The sequence below is a fragment of the Cyprinodon tularosa genome, unplaced genomic scaffold (assembly GCF_016077235.1).
Source record: "Cyprinodon tularosa strain WSP-4 unplaced genomic scaffold, ASM1607723v1 ctg662, whole genome shotgun sequence".
NCBI lineage: Eukaryota > Metazoa > Chordata > Actinopteri > Cyprinodontiformes > Cyprinodontidae > Cyprinodon > Cyprinodon tularosa.
Window position 1 is genome coordinate 308,945 of NW_024039410.1, and position 13,197 is coordinate 322,141.

Below are 13,197 nucleotides of genomic sequence, written 5' to 3' on the forward strand. Positions count from 1 at the left end.
AGTTGGTTAAATAAAGATTTAATTCGAAGTCTGTGTTTGTGTTTTTTATTAAAATTAAATCATTTAGCAATATTATAAAAGTCAAGGCAGAGCTGCACATAAAATATGGTTTCAAATCTTTTCAATAATTATCGATATCGATCAATATGCATTTTTTTTTTATCGATAAGCTTTTTTTCTATATCGCCCAGCCCTAATTTGTTTCATAACAACTAATAATCAGTCTATTGATGAAGCTGTTTGCATTTGATTTATTTCGCTGGAATCACATTTCTCGTTCACTTTTTTAATAGAGATTATCACACATCTGTGTAATGTGTCCCTATTTTATCCTCTGGTCGGCTATCCGGCTCAGATGAATGAACGCTTTGAAGGTTTGAACTGAAAGTGGTTCCTCTTCCCGCCTCCTGCACTGACTGATGTTACCAGAATAAAGCGGTGCATAGCAACTAATGGAGCCACTTAGAGATTTTAAATGAAACAAAAGTCCTAATCTTAGCTCACATTTATCAGAAGGAAGAAATATCTTTTGTAAGTCCTGTTTAGTTCATAAGTGATTCTTCACGGTCCAAATTTGTGGGAAGAAATTTTCAGCGGTAAGCAAACGCCTGTGGTGTTTATGAGTTCTGATTCTTAGTTTGACTTGGAGGGTAGATGATGATGACCGTGGCACGTATTCAAGGCCAGAACACTGCTTCCAGTTGAGGGGAAGCGAGGTTCTGTTGTGAATGAATTATATGACCTTAGCCAGACTCAAACAACTTTTCAGCCCTGTTCTGTATATTTATGGAGACACATGAAAGGCTGTAGTGATTAATCATATTGGATTTCATATTCCATGCTGTACCACACGATTGTTGAGGTTTTGAACCTCTGTTGCGCCATGTGAGGTTTTACCATCAACTCCAGCGAAGCCGTAAATGCAAAATCTTTGAACATCTGGACAGTAAATAACAAAGGGGCACTGCTATAAATGCATGTCCAATGAACATTTTAACATATTTCTTTTATTTTCTTCTTAAACAGTTAGGCTCTGAGTCGCAGCCATTTTGTCTTAGCTTTAGGGGCTGAGTGACGGCTGTGTAGGCTGAGTTTCATTAGGGAACCACTGAACTGCTGCGCTGCACCAACGTTGGAAATCCATCGAGGAACTAGGAAGGCTCCAGCAGAGCAAAGTTTCCGTCTAACGGAGATCAGCTGAATGAATCTGAGCGAGAAACAGCCTAAAAAGTTCAACTGAACACCAGCTTCCTGTACATACACATTATATAGAGCAGGCATGGTTTTCCGGGTGTTTGTCACTTTTCCACTTTCATGTCAGATGCATCATATTTGCTGTTATTTGTAATGTTTTGCCTCATTTTGTCTGAACTGCTGGGCTAAAATAAACACACTATAAGGAAAAGCTTGCTGCTCAGCCACAACAGTAACGTGCAACGTTCCCTAATTCTTCTGGACAACTTCAGCTGAATTAAAACATCAGAACAGAAGTTTGGATGAAAGCCCTGCAGAATGTAAATAGCATGTTGCACCACAGAGGTGAAGGAACTGTTTATTGGATCAAAGCTTAGACGTAGCTCTCAGACGGCTGGCAACCATCATTCTTCTTGGCGGGTGGAGGAAACGGAAATCCAAGGATTCGGAGCTGCGTATGTGGCTCTCAGAGCCGTAAACAAAAACTAACAGTAATTGGAGCAACGTGCCACTGTGCTGCTTTGTTTTACAAGTTAAAACATATTGACAAGAGCCAACCAAGCTCAGGAGTATAAATATACTGCAGTGACGGCTGTAATGAGGAGGACGAAGCCTCAAAGCTTCACCTGCTGCCACGATGAACGCTGGCATTTGGAGCCCAGCAACGGATCAGCTCCAGAGCGACATTAGATAGCGGTTAGATCATGGCGCTGGCGTCCGGGGCGGGACCTTTCTCCGGAGTTGGGGGTTCTCCCAGGGGCGTTTTCACTCGTGTTTTCTGAGCATCGTTGTGCGGCTCCAAATATTAGGCCATTTTTCACTTATTACACTTGTTTTCACACCAGCTTTTTGTCTCTTGGCACCAAAAACTGCAGTAAATGGAGGAGCTTGATGTCTCCATGACAACCAGTTGAAATCCAGAAGCGCAGCTGCTGAAAAAAGAACCAGAGTTAAATGGATAATACTTTAATGATGGAGACTGAGGAACGTTAACTGTAGCTCTCGCCTTTTATTTCTTTATGGTTTTCTTGAAGTATTGGACAAAAAATAATGTTTAAAAATTAAGGGCAGCTGCAGCTTTAAAATCTACTGATGTACTGTAGACGATCTGCCTGATTCAGGAGAGGGCGTAGATTAATGCTCCATGTATTCTTCCATATCAATGCGTTTTTGGCACCATGTTTTTTCTCCTCCACTCTTTACATTTGATAACTGCTGCACTTTATGGAGTGGAAATGTCCATTTACTGTCTCAAAAGCTGTACTAAACGTAAGTTTGTTTTGTATACACAAAAAAAGGTCCTTAACATGCACCATGAGATCCTCATCTGGAGCAGATACCAGCCACCGCTTTATGACATATGTCATATATAATTATGTTTTCACACTAATGTGCAGCAGAGTTCAGCTGGTTGTTGCACATCAGAGTCCTATCTAAAGCTGCAGGCATGAAAATAGCCTTAGTTACTATTTTACCGCTGTTTTACTTTAAGTACCATTTATTCAACCTATGAAGTGCTGGATTCTATAGAGTCACACAATTATTGCACTGAAAACCATCAGGATCCAAGTCTGTATTGGTATGGTCAAATACTCGGTTATATTACAATCTAATTAAATAATAATTATAAAATCAGGAAGGCTTTTTTTAATATAACTAAATCTTCATCCTTTTGGTGCAACAAGAATTATTGAAACTACTGCTGTGCCGCACTAATAAAACATCCTGCTGCACACCATCAGCTCCCATTAGTTCATCTGGAAAGAAACACCAATTATTTACAAACCTGCATATAAATCATATTTCCACATTATTCTGGATAAGATTTGGACATCATTGGACGATTGGATCTGTGATATTTTACACGTCTTTTTTCTGACTTTTTAGCTAGTTGAATTGTAGCAAGTTTTGTCTTTCTATCCTACATGCTGGGAGGTCAAAAGGCTGCTGCTGGTGTGTGGTTTGATTTCATCCTAAATACCAGACCCTCAGCGGTTCGTTTAGACGACTTTGAAGTCTAGTCGGCAGGTTGAGCCTCTGCACACTGTATAGGAGTGTGGTAGTTTTATGGGCTGGTCACTAACCTTAAGCTGCAGGTGGAGGCAGGAAAATGCATCCATCACTCAGATGTAAAGAACCAGAACCACCTCCTCCACACAGAGTTCCTCTCCTGCTTCACTGCTCTATACAGATCGCAGTGTACGTCTCTCATCTCTGTATCCGCTGCTCTCAGTAGAGCGCATAAACCCAGCAGGTTCTGTCAGAAACATGTTGTGTTTTATTGAAAGGATGTAATTAAAGCAAATCTGTTAGCTAAAGCTTGGAGTCTGGTAAACTTTACCGGCGGCGCTGCTTTTAACTTGGCTAGAGATTAACATTATTACCCAGCACAACTTCTGTGCAGCACCTGCAGCCCAGATTTAAGCCCTACAAGCATTTTTCCTTTTATTGGAGCAGCAAAGTTGCATCAGCAGGATGTGAGCTTACTGGATCACAACCCCAGGGATTGGCAAGACAATGAAAAAATAACTCATAACTGCAAAATTTGGGTTCCATCTTCTCCACAAAGAAAAACATAATGATTCTCTGGCATAATGTCATTGTTTTGTTGTGCATTAATTTCTCAACGGTCTCACACACATATGTATGAGCTTGGGACAATGACGACTGATGAGGCAACACAGTCCAGCAGCTTTTCAGCTACTGACCAATCAGCAATGGCGATTTGTCCCGAAGTGAAATGTCCCTGACCTGAATTAGCAGCAGCTTCTTTCCTTTTAACAAAATTTTGAAATACAAAGGTGAAGCAGGCAGAAGGATTTTCTGTAAAAGGCATCTAATAAATACCTCGTAAGGCTAAATGCTCTCAGTGGGGAAGATGTGATCTAATCTGTGTTCAGATGGTGAAACACAGTTTCAGTCCAATCCAAACCTGGAAAAGTCTCCTGAAAATGTAAACGATGCGAAGAGGCCTGCTGCCCACCTGATGAGCAAATGAACACAACAGAAAAATGGTGGTTTGTTTATTTAATAAAGGAGCCATGTAGTGATGAACTGCATCCAAGGAAATGTGCTCGCACCCTGAATCTAGATGTGACGCAAACATCCTTCCAGTTTTAGCCCTTTGTTTCCGAACTGTTTTCACTCACCTGCTACTAAAAGCAAATGAAGCAACATGCATTTGTCTGTTGTTTCCTTTTAAACTCGTACGGAAATCATATTTAAATGTCAAATCATTCTGGCTTAAACATGCATATAAACTTACTCTTTATCAAACCATACTGTCCCAACATTTAGAAAATTTCTATTTTAAAATAAATCCTGTCCTGTCTTTTTTTCGGTATCTTATACAGGCAGTTAGTTGTACGTCAGCCTGAACACCTAAATTCGGCCAATCATATATCAACGATCAACTGTCAATGAAATTTTTTCGTTCATGGCATCTTGAATCAAATGTCTCAGCAAATATTTCTCAATGGTTCAAATAAGAAATAAGAATCATTTCCTTTCCTATTGAGTTGCGTCCCAGTGTTCACGGGGATGGACGTCTGTGTCTTCAGCAGACGTAGAGCTAACAGAACTGGCAGCGTTGCGAGGCAAGGGCTCAAACATGTACGGCTGGAAGCCTTCTACACCAAACCAAGCTTCTGCCGCCCTGGCGTCCTCTTCAACAACATCTTCGTCCCCGCTTTCCTCCTCGAAATAAATAATGTATGACGAAGCAGGCTTATCCACGACCTCCGACACTAAACTCTCCTCCTCTTGCATGTTTCAACTGTCCATAGCGTTCCTTTAAGTGATGCTTAGTGCTACTTACTCTGGAAAAAACCTAAATCTAGATAAGTCATTTTTTTCTTAAAATAAGTGCATTTGTTCTTGGATTGAGGAGGTAAAAGATACATTTTGCCAAGGGAACAAGACAATTTACACTTAATATAAAACACAATTGCATTGTCTTAGTTCTAGTGTATGTTATCTAATTATCTTATTTTAAGAGTAAAAACACTCATTCCATTGGCAACTATCTCATTTACCTCTCAAAATAAGGCTAAATACACTTAATTTAAAAAATTTTGACTTATTTCTAGATTGTTTTTCCAGTGTGGTCCCAATGTAATTAATTTCCCATTTTTTAACCTACTAGCACTAAGGTGCTAACTGGTTGCTTACCAACCTTCTGTCACAACAATCCCACCTCCTTGATAAACAACCAATCACATTTACTTTATTCACTCGTGTAAAGTCGTGCACCACTCTGGAGAATTCGGAAATGGAACGGTTGGAACGGCCGCTTCCCTACAACTTTAAAAACTTAATTTTCCTGGTTGTTTTTGTCTAAATATTTGCCGATCAGGTTAAATACCTCATTAACTGCATCCGGTGACCTTAATGCTTCACTATGCACCAGGGAAGCCGTCACATGTTTCATTTGAACAGGCTTGGATTTTAGGCGAAGCATTCGCAAAGCTTGTGTTCTGTAACATCAGCATACCCTTTAGTCATGTAAAAAAAAACAACTATTTAATGACTTACTTTTTGGTGTTTTTTGAAGCGTATGGCGATTTGACCTTAAATTGTTTTTCTGTACATGACTAAAGGGATACACACCCATCCAGGTATTTTGAGTTGTATTTTTCATACAAAACTAAAGGGAAAGAAGAGAATAAACTAAAGGGATAATGCACACGTGTATTGACTAGAGGTATGCTTGTCTGACGGGGGTATGCTGATCTGACAGAACACCGGCAATAAATGTCAATAAGTCCGCAGGTTTGATTGTGAGTAAAAAAAAAAGAGCATTTTTTTCATAAACAGGTTTTGAATCTGGAATCCAGCTTGGTTTTCCATTTCAGGTGTTCTAATGACACCAAAGCAAATTTCTCTGCAGGATTTTGTGTCCAAGAGCTGCTTTCTGTGTCACCTTCATTGGTTCTGCTGAAGTGTCCGACCAGAAGGATGGTGGAGGAGAGAACAGCTGGTTAGCCCCTCTGTAACTAGCTGTCATATGTACTAATGAACTCCCTGATTACCTTCCCCACGGAGCCTGTTTAAGTCCTGATCTTTCTATTTTTACCCCAATGGACAAAAGCTTCTGGCTATAAATCATAGGATAATTGTGCATTTTGCAGGTCAGACATGCACAGGATCTTCTGGAGTTTGATTTAGACATCTGACCTGTTGATGCATGAATTGCATCACTCAAAATGCAAACATCCTGTATCCCAAACTTCCACCGCCTCCAGTGACTACAGCCTTAATGATGTCTGCACTGCATTTCCCAGACAGCTATACGGTACTATAAAAGGAAGTAAGGGGGAGGTGGCCCCGTTACCTGGCCTCCTCCCCTCAGCACCTCATCATCATCAGTAATCAGCCTCGCAGCTCTCAGCTGCCCGCCTACATTAGAGCTCTAATCTGAGGGTGATTAGCCCTGACAAACTGGGGGAAACTATAATGTGCGGTATAAGCGCAACTGTTTGTTTAGCCTCTGAACAGAGCTCAGGGCAAGCAGGGAAGTTTTGCCAAATGATGGATGGCATGCACTGTAAACGGACTGGTTCCCTGAGGATTTGAGTCAGCCTCGGTGTGTTTCTGTGTGGTCATGGCTCCAGTGGACTGGCTGCCTCGACCTGTAAACACTGCCACATTCTTTGCTTTGTTGCTTTATGTTTCCTCCTAAGATTCCTAGCTAAGCGCGGATACACGCCCGTGTACAGTTTGGTTCAGTAGGTAAATGAGGGCGACAAGGTGCAGGAGAAAAAGCTCAGACTAGGATCTATTTCACTGTGTCATGTAATGAAGCTGTAGCGGGTGTCCCCCGCTGCACCTCCCCCACCCGCAGCCACCCAGCGCTCTCACCTTTCAGCTCTCCTCAATGGGCTTTGGGAATTTCTCACAACGATCTGGTTAGCCGTGTCACAAAGAAGCCTGTGGACAGTTGGAAAGCACGCTTCCTCACACACACACCCATAGAGGATTCCAGCTTTCATCACAGCCAGTTAAGAGGAGGAAACTGGAAACGACAAGCCGTCTCACAAAGCGATTGATCCCGAGTTACGTACATCATCTGCTCCCTCACACAGTAACATTGATCGCTGTTGCGACATCCTCCAAAGGAGCAGTTTGGGTTTTACAGACCAGAATCTAAACCTCACCCACTCGTCTGTTTGTTTCCATCCCGATGTTGAAGCTTTCGAGGCGCTGACAGTTGCAAATGACATCCAGCTTTTTGTTATTAAGCTGCCTTGCACTTTCTTCCACTGCTAAAGAGGGCTCTTTTCTTCCACATGATTTAACCGGGTCACCAAAGTTTTTGTTTGTCTCAGGCAGGCGGAGACCAAGGGAACGAAGGTCGATGTTTGCATATTCGACAGCCGACACACACTGTGATTGCCTCCAAAACTTGTGCACACAGACCTGATGAGATATTTGATGCAGCTTCCACTGCAGAGGACCAAACTAGTTCATGATATCGATAGCCTGGTCTGCAGATCCCTGGACCAGCTGTATGGGTGTTGGTTATTTTTTCCTCTAGATGTGAGCAGAGTACCACATTATACTGGAAAAAATAAAGATAAATATTTTTTTCTTAAAATAAGTGCATTTGTTCTTGGATTGAGGTAGAGACAGTTTGCCAATGGAACAGACAATCTATACTTAAAACAAGAAAACACAATTGCATTGTCTTAGTTTAAGTGCATTTTATCTAATTATCTTATTTTAAGAGTAAAAATACTTATTCCATTGGCAAACTATCTCATTTACCAACTCAAATTAAGGGTAAATAAGACATTTTTACTTATTTCTAGATTGTTTTTCCATTGTATGGAGGTGTGAGGAGTGATCACAGTCAAGTTTTTTTTTATTTATTTTCCATTTATCAATTATGCAAAGCTACAACACGTCCGAGTCAATGATTGATTAGGGTGCTTGTTTAGATATATTTCCATGACCAAAAGACTTGGATTAAGCTTGGGGTGAGGGTGGGGGTTTGGGTTTGACACAATGTGAATGTCACGGCTGGGGGGCCCCTATCCCGTTATCATAACAGTTCATGAAAATCACTGCCACACAGTTTGTGTGGTCTGTGTATTAGAGTATGTTTTATTCACTTATGTTGATGATCTTTTAGTCTTATTTCATTTAAGGAAAAGTCCGGGCAGCAAGGAATAATCAATGGGTCATTATTTATACGTAAAACTAATACGTTCGTGGTCATTTAAAAGCATTTTGTGTTAATCAGTAAAAAAAAAAAAAACATTTTTTGCCGTAATCACTGAGTCCGGGAGCGGCCATTTTTTGCCCAAATATAGTAACCCCTCACTCCTGCCATCTTCCAGCAGTGACGTCACGGTGCGGTAAGCCTAGCGCCATTCTCCCCGCTTTACAAGCAAACTCAATGGGAACTACTAGACACATCTGCAATCAACAACAATTATTGAAGATTTCCAGAGGACTTCACCATTGAAATTCACCAGAGCTATAGTGAAACTGACAATGCCCACGTGCATGGCAGTTAGATGTTGGAATACATAGGGGAAAAGTGAAAAAAATATTTGACCTTTCCGATTCCTGATCCTCCACGGACGGGTTCATTGTTGGATTGCCAACTTGAAGAGGGAGGATTTGCCATCGAACTTCTGGCCAAAGAAAAAACACGTAATATGTAGCCAACATTTGGAAGAAGAATGTTTTCAAGATGACTTGGATAATAGCGCGTTGTGACAAACACCAGATACAGCGCTGGGACTTGATCAACAGCCGATACCGCACCGTGACGTCACAAACCAGTAGGTGGCAGTAGAGTTCTTTGACAAACATGGATGCCTCCAGTAAAGCACATTCACATGAAAATTACTCTTAATTAAAAACTCTTATCATTTCATATTTAACGTATTTTCAGAAGTTTGAATTTTGAATGTAACCGGACTTTTCCTTTTAAAAAACAGCTTTATTAAGGAAGAGTGTTTCTGATGTTACCTAGTACCTTGGTCTGGTGCGTTCACTGCTCGTAAAAAAAGCTGGGATATCCAGTTTCCTGATTCTCTGAGCCTCACCATTTTTCTGTGCATCTCTGAGCTCCAGTGGTGTCAGTGGCCTTTGGCAGAGGCTCAACAAAAGCTAAACCCGCCTGTCTGTAGGTGGGAGTTTGAAATCTCTCATCCGTCGTATTCGGCTCAAGAAAACAAACCAAAGCGGTGATGTCAGCCTCTCTGCTGTCTGCACCCATAACTGTTTTCTGTGTTGGGTTCTTGCCAACTGTTTTACTCATAAGGAGAGTTCTGAGGGTGAGGCATGCGGACGCTCGGTCCTGAAGCACTCCTACTGACTCTCAGACGTCAGGCGATTCTTCTGCCATGAGGCTCCTGTTAGACATGCATTGGGGTTATTACACACACTTCAGAGCTGATGCCACGCGAAGGGTTTCAAAGATTTAGATTCAAAGCACTTTATTATTTCCGCTGACTGAGGAAAAAAACATGCAGTATGTTTAACAAATTCTTTTATTCAAACAGAAATTGCAATATTTATTTTGCACTTATATTATGATTTGTAATTTATATTTTCTAGAGAGAAACTTTAAGATTTCCATGAGATTTTGATTTCCTTTTTTGACATCTGGTGAGCAGAAAAAGTAACCCTATTCCCATATATTGCAAGGGGATTTTTTTTATCTTTTAAATGCTGGTGCTATTGATTTTAGGTCGAAGTTTCAATCCCAGGTCAGACTCTTAACCCTGAGTGGATCTCTCTGCTGATGCTGGAGATTCTGACCCTTCCATTACTTATTGGGTTTTATTATCCACCTCTCATAATCTGAGCTATTTTTAATCCAACCTTTACTCCGATATCATCACAAATGTAGTTTTACACAATTATTTTCTAAATACAGAGAGGCAGTGCAGATGTGATCTGTGTCTCAGTGGATCCTTAGGCTGAACTTTATCATTTTCTGAGACAGAAGAGCCTCTTCAAACTGCTTTACAATCGGGCTGCCGTCATTGAGTAAGAGTCGATTCACCCTGAATGGGTTCCCAGTTTGTTACAGGGTGCGTTAACATGTAAATATGATATAATACTGATGTTTTTGCCTAGTTAAACATCTGTGGTGCATTTTTTTCACTTCACTCACATGTTTTAAATGAGCAAAAAGTTAAATATTTGGCTGTAAAATGAACCAGAATTATTCTAATTGTCAGCTGGAATAAAAGTAAGATTCACTTTTTCTTCTTTCAAAGCGGTGTAGAACTGCAGTCTGCAGCCTGTGTGGTAACTTCCTGTTTCTGGAGCCAATCACATGAGACTTGCCAAAACAGAGCACAGGATTAGGTATTTTACGTATTCAAAACAGCAGCAGAAATTATCTCAACAAAGCCTAAGAAACCTAAGCATCCTTCAAATTCTCTTTAAACACAAAGTAACAGGATTTCTTCTTAAGCTGCCCAATGCTAATTTATGTGGCTAATTAATTAGCTCTATTCTTAGAACTTAGATTTGAATCTTCTGTTTAACAACAAAAGAAATAGTTCAGTCACAGTTTGGTGTTTCTTAGTGAATGTGTTAGAACCAGTCCCGAGTCTTCAGGTCTCAGGCAGATATATATCTTAACGCATATATTCTAAATGAGGAAGCGCATCAGTATCAGACACTAAATATATCTCACTGCAAAGTAAGACTTATCGGATCACCAACAGCCTTTTTGCAGGTATCTACAAAAAAGAATGTTATTGTAGAAGATTAAAGATTCTTCCTGTGATTGAAAATGTACAATACAGAGAAAGTAGGGGGCAGTTTTATGCTGCAGGGAAACATTTCCTCTCTATGGATAGGGAACATGATCGGCATCTATGCGAAATGGATGCAGGCATACCTAATAAAGTCCTGGAAAAATATGTACTAGATTTCGACTGATTTTCTTAGGTTATTTTAAATCCATGTGTCAAAGTTAAAACATGAATAAACTAAACAAGATTACAGAGCTTGAATATTTATGTTCAGAAAACTCTGTCTATCCATCCAAACTGTTTGAGGTGTTCTGCAGAGATGAAGACAGACATGTCTGTTTGTTGAAAGCTGACAGACAGAAATACATTCAGCTGAATCTCACACGAGATCAGCCAGACACTCCAGAAGACTCAGGTGGAGGAATCAGAGATAAACAGACCACAGTTTGTTAGACTGAAGGGTCAGCTGTCTGATCAAGTAGTCAAGAGCACCACAGGGGGCGGTACTCTCCCTATTCCTCTTTAATCTGTATACATCTGATTTCTAGTAGCAGACAGAGTCCTGTCATCTCCAGAAATGCTGGGATGACTGCAGTAAATGGGTTCATCAAAGATGTAGAAGAAGCTGAGTACAGAGCGCCAATGAATTTCAGGAACAAGTTGAATCCTGTTAACATGAAGGGAGAAGAAGTGGAGGAGTATAAACACCCTTGTGTTCACTTGGACAACAAACTGAAGTCATCTACTAGAAGGAACAGAGCAGACTGTTCTTCTACAGGAAGCTCAGTGTTTGCAGCAAAGCTCTTCTGTCAGTGTTGTGGAGAGCGGGATCTCTTCCACCTTAATCTGTTGGTGTAACAGTATCAGATTGAATCACTGCAAAAAAGATCTAGAAATAAGTACAAATTTCTTAAATTAAGTGTATTCACCCTTAATTTGAGTAGGTAAATTAGTGAGTTTGCCAATTGAATGAGTAATTTTACTCTTAAAATAAGATAATTAGATAATATGCACTTGAAAAAAGGCAATGCAATTGTGTTTTCTTATTTTAAGTGTAAATTGTCTTGTTCCATTGGCAAAATATCTCTTTTACCTCAATCCAAGAACAAATGCACTTATTTTAAGAAAAAAGGACTTATCTAGATTTAGTTTTTTTGCAGTGAATTAAAACAGCTCAAGCTAATAAAAAAGGCCAGCTCTGTTATAGGAACTCATCTTGAGCCTCTGCAGATCATTTAACAAAGAAAAGTTATCACTTAGAAATACTTAAGTAAAGAAGATTATGGACAGCAGTGAGCGTCCACTTCATCAGACTGTTAAACACAGTGTCTACAGTGTAAACAAACCATTACAGAAAATCTTTCCTGCCTACATCTATTATGATTTAATTTCCCTTTGTCATCAATATAGAGTTTTTAATTGCATTGACATTTAGAAACGCTTAATATTGATACAATGGAGCTTAATGAACGCTAACCTGCTCAATTTGTATTTTATCTTTTTATATAAGATTAATATTATGATATTACATTCATTTTCCTTCTAATCAACGGTTTAGTCACATGTTGTCTTGATCCAAAACACAAAATCATACGAAGCTACATGTTTAGTTATTGGTTGTAAAACTTTTAAAGGACTATTTGCAACATTATAAATGCAATAGTGGCAGCTTATAAAGACTGATTAGCAGGAGTTGAGCTGTAAATGATTTTGTTGAAGAACTGTATGCCAATATTTTATTTAGAATAAATAAAAAGCATTTCTGCTCAAGCTCAGAAAGTTAGGAAGGGTTTTATCAGTAAATGAAAAAGCCTCTGTCATAAAATCTGATGTGTGTTATACAACGGAGTATTAGGGTCAGGTTAGAGATTTATTTTTATTTTGAGAATAAAGTGGTAACGGTACCAGAAAAAGTCATAAAATTATGAGAATAAAGTTGTAATATTACGGGAAATTAAGTCATCATTCAACAACCTGTTTCAGAAATAAACCTTTAATCTCCAACCAGCAGATGACGGCCGACCAACTCAACCAATCAGCAATCTGAGTCCACTTTGTCATCCTGCCCAATTTGATGCTGGTGCTAAAAATTTCCTTATTTGTCGAACCAGAACCAAAGAATAACTTCACATGATGCTCGACATTCCTCATTTTAGTGAAGAAAGTGCTTTTTGTAAGAGTTGTCATAAAATACAACTTGTTTCTTGTAATTTTAGGACTTTATTCTCTTAATATTATGACTTTACGACTATTCTCGTTGTGACTTTTTTCCCGTAAT

The 13,197-nt window shown here is 39.7% G+C and overlaps 1 protein-coding gene and 1 long non-coding RNA gene across 2 annotated transcripts in view; one reads left to right on the forward strand and one right to left on the reverse strand.

Annotated features, from left to right (window-relative positions):
- uvrag (UV radiation resistance associated gene) overlaps positions 1 to 13,197 on the forward strand; it is a 191,677-nt gene that overhangs the window by 155,594 nt on the left and 22,886 nt on the right. The window lies entirely within an intron of this gene.
- On the reverse strand, positions 1,230 to 7,511 carry LOC119771280. Its single transcript, XR_005279131.1, has 3 exons — positions 7,054 to 7,511; positions 3,279 to 3,451; positions 1,230 to 2,123 (listed from the first exon to the last, which is right to left on the reverse strand). It is a non-coding gene; the product is annotated as an uncharacterized LOC119771280 (long non-coding RNA).